This window comes from Lonchura striata, chromosome 5, assembly GCF_050655825.1.
Source record: "Lonchura striata isolate lonStrDom1 chromosome 5, ASM5065582v1, whole genome shotgun sequence".
Classification (NCBI taxonomy): Eukaryota; Metazoa; Chordata; class Aves; order Passeriformes; family Estrildidae; genus Lonchura; species Lonchura striata.
Window position 1 is genome coordinate 73,345,597 of NC_140707.1, and position 8,285 is coordinate 73,353,881.

The 8,285-nt window shown below is 50.5% G+C and overlaps 1 long non-coding RNA gene across 1 annotated transcript; it reads left to right on the forward strand.

Annotated features, from left to right (window-relative positions):
* Positions 1-1,227: 1,227 nt before the first annotated feature.
* LOC110477048 (uncharacterized) lies at positions 1,228-7,609 on the forward strand. The gene is made up of 2 exons (XR_002466527.4): positions 1,228-6,956; positions 7,534-7,609. It is a non-coding gene; the product is annotated as an uncharacterized LOC110477048 (long non-coding RNA).
* Positions 7,610-8,285: the final 676 nt, after the last annotated feature.

Genomic DNA, 8,285 nt, shown 5'->3' on the forward strand with positions numbered 1-8,285 from the left:
GGGTGGCACTGGGTGGGATTTAAGGTCCCTTTCACCCAAAGCATCCCAGGATTCTGTGATTTTCCCACCCCCTGACTGCCTGGAGGAACGAGCTGCACCCTCAGGATTCCCCTCTGATAATTTCTGTCATTATTGGTTATTGGCTGTTCATTTTCCTTCCAGAAGGCCCAGGAATTGCAGTGGCTGCTGCTGAGCTGCTCGGGAGTTTCCTTTGAGTCTCCCTGCAAAACTCACGGATATTGGAGTAAAGATGCCTGGGTTTCCCTCTGGAAAAGGGAAGGAGGGGGAAACAAGCAAAGCAAAACCCTGCTTGTTTGGAGAAAGCAGGGAAGGAGCACAGAGGGGCAGGAGGAGCATTTGCCAGGCTTAAAGGCTTGGGAAAGATTGTACCTGCACCGTTGTTCCACTGCAGCTCTTAAAATAGGATTTCCTTTATCCCATTATTTTGTTTCTCACCGTGTTCCTCCATGTTTTATTAATCCTGGTCGTGTCCAAAAGATCCCTGGGTTTTCCCAGCTTGGGAAGCAGGGATGGAGGCAGTGCCTGCAGTGAAATCAGACACAGGGGCACAAGGGAACATGGCAAGAAATGAAAAGAAGGATGGAGCACTGGAGTCCAGCACATCCCTCTGGCTGCCCTGGCTGCTCCAGACCCTGGCACAAAGTCAAAACCACCTGTGGCTTCCATTTTAGCCCGTGGGAAAAGCTGCCAACTCTGTGTGAGGAATTACAGCCACAAGGGTTTGAGCAGTGTGGTAGTTGAGTTAACACAGGGTGGAAAAGTAGAATTTTGGGGTTTTTAGAATGGGGTTCAGGGGTACAAGATGGAGGAATTTGGGCGTGTCCTGACCTTCTTCTCCTCCTCCTTGCCCTCCATGCCTTGCTGTGCTGGTGACACTTTTCTGTTGGTTTAAGGCACAGACACACTGCCCAACACAAATGACAGATATTGGCACGTTATTGCAAACATGGCCCAGGCAGTTTTTGGTATAAAATGCAAACAGCCCTGAGGGCAGACAGAATGCCATGGCCGAGCTGCTGGCCAGAGCTCAGCAGGGCAGAGAGAGAATGTTCTGGAGAAGGGAAAATAAACACCCTTGAGAAGCTGATCCTGGACATTCAGACTCCTCCTCTGGCTGCAGGGCTGGAAATGAGGATTTTACGCTCCTGGGGTCAGCCCAGTGCCCAGACCCTGAGAGAGCCCAGGGCTCCCTCACCAGCTGGGCTCTGCAATGAGGCACCGCCAAATCCCAGAGCTGGTGGGGATTTGGGATCCTCTGCAGTCCCTCCTGGTGAGGGATCCTCAGGATTTTAGGATATCCAGGAAATGATTCTGTGGCTATGGGTTGGATTTGAGCCCTCTGTGAAGAATCTCAGCTAGGTCAGATCGATCTATAGGTGAGGTACGGATATTGATCTGGGCATGGACAGATTAGCCATGGAGAGAGAATTCACATCCAGGTTAAAAGAGATCAAATACATTTTTCCCTCCTGTTATACTGACATAAAGTTGTCATTTCTAAAATTCCCATGGAATGCCAAAAGTGTAAAAAAAAAAAGAAAAAAAAATTCATCAATCTCAGCTTGTTTCCCTTTGCTCACAATTTTTTATTGTTATTTTTTTACCGGTGATGTTGTCAGAGTGTTTCAAGCCCCGATCAATCCCATAAAGTGCCAGTCCCATGCTCGTCCCAGTACTCCAGGAGTGGGGCTTTGGAAAAATGGTAGAGAAATCCTGCTGGAGGTTTCAAAGGGAGAATATTTTATGCATCTCAGAATTTAAAATGGACTTTTCTGAGAGAAATGAATACAAGGAATTTTTGGGGGGAGCACAGAAATGTGTGTATTTTATATAGATAACCCCAAACTGAATGTGCATTATTCTTTATATAAATATAATTATATTTATAGTGTCTATCAGTTTTATAGCACATATAAACCACACATTGTATATAAATATAGGGCAATATGTGAATAACAGCTTTGCATTATTGTCTGGATTATCCATCACATATTTTTATATTTATGTATAATGTGGATTTATAGAGAAATATGAGGCAATAAAAATATATTTCTATGAGAAATAATAGAAACAGGTTTCTACTTCTTGGTAAAAAGAAATATGTGTGTGTATAAAAGCACCATGTTACAATATGCATTGCAAAAAAAGGAATGTATAGATTTGTATTATAGATGTAATATTAATATAATATAAAGTATGGAATATATAATTTATAGACACCATTTATGTTTATTTTTGTACACGGAATATTTTGTACATTTTCGATGCATTCCCACGCTATCATTGTCTATGATATCCGTTATTTTAGATCCATGTATTATTTATGGACAGCTTTTTATCGCTGTTTAGCATTTGGAAGCAGAAGGTGCCAGGGGCTGCGTTCCCTGGGGAATTCCCGCTCCTCGCAGCGCTCCCACGCAGCTCCACGGAACCTCCCGGTCCCGGGGCTCCTTCCCTGCCCCAAACACCGCGGGGGCACATCGGGCACCTTTAGCGGCGGAGCCAATTCCTGCAGGAGACCTGAGCGGAATCTGGGACTGCCAGGCCCTCTGCAATGGGGAATTACTAAAAAACCCATTTCGATTCCTTCTCATCCCTTTTTATCCTCCCGCAGAACCGCTGCCCGCTCCTTCGGGGTGGGGTTAAATTCGGTGGGAGAAATGGCCAGCATTGGAATGAGGAGCGGGAAGGGGAAGAGCAGAGGGAGGAAACAGAAGGGCTTTGGATCCCCTGCAAGCCCCAGATCTCAGAACATCACGCTCAGCATAGCAAAGCATCAACTTTTTAATGTGCAAGCTGTTGGAAAACCATGGAAACGGCTCCGGAGAGGAGAGGCAGCTCCAAACACTCGCAGGGAGGAGAAGGGGAGGGCAGCAAAGTGCAGCTGCTGAGAGCTCAAACACGCCTGGTTTTGGTAAACACAGAATCCCGGGATGGTTTGTGGGGGAGGGACCCTAAATCCCATCCCAATCCACCCCTGGATGGGCAGGAACACCTCCTACTATGCCAGGATGTCCAGCCTGGCCTTGGGCACTGCCAGGGATCCAGGGGCGGCCACAGCTGCTCTGGCAATTCCAGCCCAGCCAGGAATTCCCAGTTCCCAATCTCCCACCCATCCCTTTTCTCTGGCACTTTTCCGGGTCTCCCCTCTCTCTGCTGCAGGATTCTCCCTTTCCTAAAGCACTTTAAGCTCCCGGCAGATGACCAGGGTGCCTTTATCCCTTCCTCCTCCTTATCCAGGTAGGAATCCTCAATTCCCACATTGAGAAGTGTGTTTCCTAGGGAATGTAAAGTTTCCTCCCCAGGAGGACGCGATCTCTGTTCCCAGGGTGTGTGTGCTGAAAGAGGACCCGGGTCTGCTCCAGCCCAGCTCAGTTCAGCTCAGGAGGAGAATCCCAGCCCAGCTCAGCTCAGTTCTGGAGGAGAATCCCAACCCAGCTCAGGTCAGCTCAGTTCTGGAGGAGCATCCCAGCCCAGCTCAGTTCAGCTCGGGAGGAGAATCCCAGCCCAGCCCAGCTTAGCTCAGGAGGAGAATCCCAGCCCAGCTCAGCTCAGTTCTGGAGGAGGATCCCAGCCCAGCTCAGCTCAGTTCTGGAGGAGGATCCCAGCCCAGCTCAGCTCAGAGCAGAGCTCAGCGCCTGAAGCTCAGGATCGCGGCGGAGCTCATCCTGCGTGCCGGACGATGTTTCTTTGCTGTGATGCCAGGAGCACGTCTGCAGCAGCAGCAGCTGCATCCCAGCGACTCCAGATCCTGCAGGAGCTGCCAGAGCTCGGGAATGCGGGAGGAACAGGCCACGAGCTGCTGCTCCTGCTCTGGGATGCTGCAGGAAGGGTTTTCCTGCCTTGAGCTCCCCTTCACAGTTGGCTGTTTGCTGCCACAGGTGTGAGCGTGGAAACGAGAAGCAGCAGCTTTGGGAAGGGCCAGAGCTTGGGGAAGGTATTTGGGGCAGGGGGGACGAGAGGAGGAGAGGCCCAAAGGTCCCTGTGTGACCCCAGAGGTCTCCATCCAGCCCCAAAAGTCCCTGTGTGACCCCAGAGGTCCCTGTGGAGCCCTAAAGGTCTCCATCCAGCCCCAAAGGTCCCTCTGTGACCCCAGAGGTCCCTGTGTGACCCCAGAGGTCTCCATCCAGCCCCAAAGGTCCCTGTGTGACCCCAGAGGTCCCTGTGGAGCCCTAAAGGTCTCCATCCAGCCCCAAAGGTCCCTCTGTGACCCCAGAGGTCCCTGTGGAGCCCCAAAGGTCTCCATCCAGCCCCAGAGGTCCCTGTGTGACCCCAGAGGTCCCTGTGGAGTCCCAAAGGTCTCCATCCAGCCCCAGAGGTCCCTGTGTGACCCCAGAGGTCCCTGTGGAGCCCCAAAGGTCTCCATCCAGCCCCAGAGGTCCCTGTGTGACCCCAGAGGTCCCTGTGGAGCCCCAAAGGTCTCCATCCAGCCCCAGAGGTCCCCGTGCAGCCCCAGTCCCCCTCCCTGGTGGAGGGTCAGGGGCTCTGCTCCAGCACTGGGACGTTCATTTCTGCCCTGGGAGGGTCAGAGCAGTCAGGGGAGGTTTCAATAACCTGCCAGCCCTGTGGCCATGGGAAACTCACCCCAGGGACAGTCAATCCCCCCTTGAATGAAATTCACACCACCCCAGGGATCATCAATCCCACCTGGAGTGAACTTTGCATTTCCTGCTGTTGGACATCTCCGAGAGAAAGGTTCAGCTCAAACCCCGGGGATGTGAGGGGCTCTCTCTGCCCCTTGCTCAGGTTCCTTTGGGGTCACCACCAGAGATTTGGGGATTTTTCCCCTAAATATTGCTGCTTCCACACACAGCTACTGCCACTATGTTTTGGGGAGTTCCTTGGAAGCTGTTCTTGCCCAAAGCTGCCTTGAAGACCTCCCCTGCTCTCTGCAACCCCACACGTGTGGGGCTGAGTCCCTCTGTGACACCACCATCTGTGACACCTCCACTTCGCCTTGCCTGTCCCCTTCCCTTGTGCCTTTTCCCAGCTGAACAAGGCAAACTTTGATTTTAAACCATTCAAACACTGCCTTGATTAATTCTTATTTCCTTTATGTTAAGCATCTCCTACACCTGTGGCATTTTTGGAATAATTACATTTCTGGTACTTTAACAAATAGTTGCAAATGAAAGGAGTGCGAGCTGAAGTCAGAGCAGATGGGCTGAATAAAATTATGGATTCGGGAAGAATACCAAGAGAAATAACCTCCAGTTTTAGGGCAGGGGAGAAGAGAAAGGACAAAGGAAATTAATAGTTCATTATCCTCAGGAAAAATTCCATGAACTCAGAAGTAGGTGGTGGGCTGGAGGCAGGGAGAGGAGGGAGGGGAGGGAGAGGCAGAGAGGGGGAGGTTTAATGTGGCAGAGGGGCTCTGGAACCAGCCCAGCTGGGAGGAAAATGCCAAATGCCCCTGCTCCTCCTGGGAGGCACAGCTGCCACGGGAGGGGTTTGCCTCTGGCTGAGGTTGCAGTGCAAGGTGTGACCAAAAGTGTGAGTTCTGTCACCAGGAGGGGAGGCTGCTCTTCACCTGTTCAGTGACCCGTCCCTCGTAACCCTGGGGGATATTCTCTGTTCATGGGGCAGTTTCCTGGGGCATTTTCCTTTATCTCTCCACAGCCAATCCTCCCTCCAGGAGATCTCTGCTGTCCATGGGCCATTAATTATTAATTATCTTCTGTTCATGGCCACTGAGGTCCCTGCATGGCTGAGAAAATTCCATCATCCATGGGGAGATGCTCTGCCCAGGGGAGGAGCCAAACATTCCTACCTGGATCCAATCTGACCTGGGAACAGCACAGCAGCCTTTGCCCCCTGCATTCCCAGAGGAGCAGCTTCCTTCCCCCTGCATTCCAGAGGAGCAGCTTCCATCCCCCTGCATTCCCAGAGGAGCAGCTTCCTTCCCCCTGCATTCCCAGAGGAGCCCAGGCCCATCTCCCCCAGCCCTGGAGCTCCAAGGAAAACTCCCCCCTTGTGCAGATCCTGCTCCAGCAGAAGCACAGCTGGCACTGCAGGAGGGCTGAGCCCCCCTGGGATGGGGCTGAGCCACTCCCTGACCCACAGGGGACAGGGCTGCTCGGACTCTGGCACTGGCTTTTTCCTGTTTTTTTATGCTATTGCGTTTGTATTTTTAATTTCCCTAATAAAGAACTGTTATTCCTATTCCCATATCTTTGCCTGAGAGCCCCTTAATTTCTAAATTATAACAATACAGAGAGAGGGGGTTTCCATTTTCCATTTCAGGGGAGGCTCCTGCCCTCCTCAGCAGACACCTGGCTGTTCAAACCCAGACACTCCTTTTCCTTCCCAAAAAAGAAGAGGAGATGGAGCTGGGCTCCAGCTGGTTCCAGGAGTGGTCCCAGGGGGACAGGGCAGGGCAGAGTGAGCCGGGCTGTGGGGCTGGGGCTGCCCCTTCCCACAGGGCTTGCAGCAGCAGCAGGACAAGGCCCCTCAGCACTCCCAAAATACTTTTCAGATGTGTCGGCTAATGGAAGAGCAGTAATTAATCTTTCAGAGGCTCCTAGAAGATGACTTTGTCGCTGTGCATCACTTCAATCCCTGCTTTCGTGCTCCCAGCCCGAGGTTCCTCCCGTTATCCCAAGGACAGCAGGACGGAGTCTCTGCTCTCCCCTCTCCTGGGAGCAGCAGCACCAGGATAAATCCAGGAAATTCAGCTCTATTTAGGTCACTGGCTCTTGAAGAAGGCTTTCAAATGAGTTTTACCAGCCTGGAGGCTTTTCCTTCCCCTCCCTGAAGGAGTGGGAGGCCCTGAACAGATTCCTGGATGCTCTGGGGGATGCAAATGGAGCAGAGAGGGCCCCTGGGAGCTGCTCTCCTGGCAGAGCCTACCTGGCTTCACAGCAGGAATTTGGATGCCTTGGATATAATTCTCTTCTAAAGAAAGGAAAATTAACCCAGGGAACAAAGGAGAAGAGGTAATGATTGAAGCTGTTTGGATTTGATAGCTGAAGAATAAAATAAAAATAATCTCCTTGGCTGAGAGTTTTGTTGCACATTTAATTTCTGCTGATTTGTGCTGGGCTTTACCTGTGCCAGGGCAGGAATGCCTGGAAACCTCTGGGAAATCCTATGGCTCTGAAGGTTCTGGAAAGAAAATATTTCTTTTTGTGCTTGTTTTTGTTCAGGCAATGCTTTGAGCTCGCTGCTGTCGCAGCTCTGCAGGAGCAGGGGGGGTGATGCATAAAAACCAGCACTTAAATTCGGGGAGGTGCAAGGGGAATTTCACACATTATCTCCTAAAACCTCTTCCATCTTGTGTCTTCATTCAGACCATTTCTCTGTTCCAAACAGGCTGTTTGATTTCATTGCACTCTAACATTTTATTATTAAATATACATTGGGCGTGTAAGTGGAAGCAACATGGAAATTGGAACGGTTCCTGATGTTTTGATATCCTCCAATTTCCTCCCCCCAGATTCTTTGCAGGAATATTCTAAAGCAAAACTTTCCTCTCTGATTTCTAATCCTCTGTTCCTGCCTTGCTTTTTGCAGGATTTCCCTTGGAAGTGAAATTTCAAACCCCAGCTGGCTTTGCTAAAAATAAACTCGTTCAAACCTTTGGATTTCATTTAAATATATTTTACTCTCACTTGTCTCTGGGCACAGGGATTTTTCCCTGAAACAGCAAATATTTGGGGGAAGTGGAAACTCTGTAGGGGCTGCTCCTGCACCTCCCATCTTTCCCATGGACAGGGACAAAGGAGTGGGGTTTATAAAAAATGGAAAAGCCAAAATCCTAAGGCATCACTGGATGAACCAAAGGTGTTCCAGGCTGGCAGGACGAGATAGCCCAGAGAAAATCTGTTAAACCAGGGTGGAAAAATTAAGGAAAAATTGTTTAAAAATCTGGGATAAAGGAAGGTGTTCCCGTCCAAGGCAGGGTTGGAACTGGATGAGATTTAAATCCCAAAATGCTCTGGAATTCCATGAAAACCTGAATGACTCCTGCACAGCTTTGCTGTCTGGAAGTGAATTCGTGGACGTGGCCATTGGGCAGGTCCTCAATCCAAGTGGGAACTTCCCTGGATTCTCAGGGAAAGTTCTCCCTGCTCATGGCTAGATGGGAATTCCTTAAATTTCTGCTCTCTGGAAGGACATATGCAGGTGGATCCCACGGGTTTGGGTGATGCCTTGGTTCTGGCTGCTCCTGGGCTGTCTGGGCTGGAGGAAGAGAGCTGGGCTTTCCTTGGATAAAAATGGAAATAGAACTGGGGCAGGGTCAGATGGACATGGATCAGACCAGG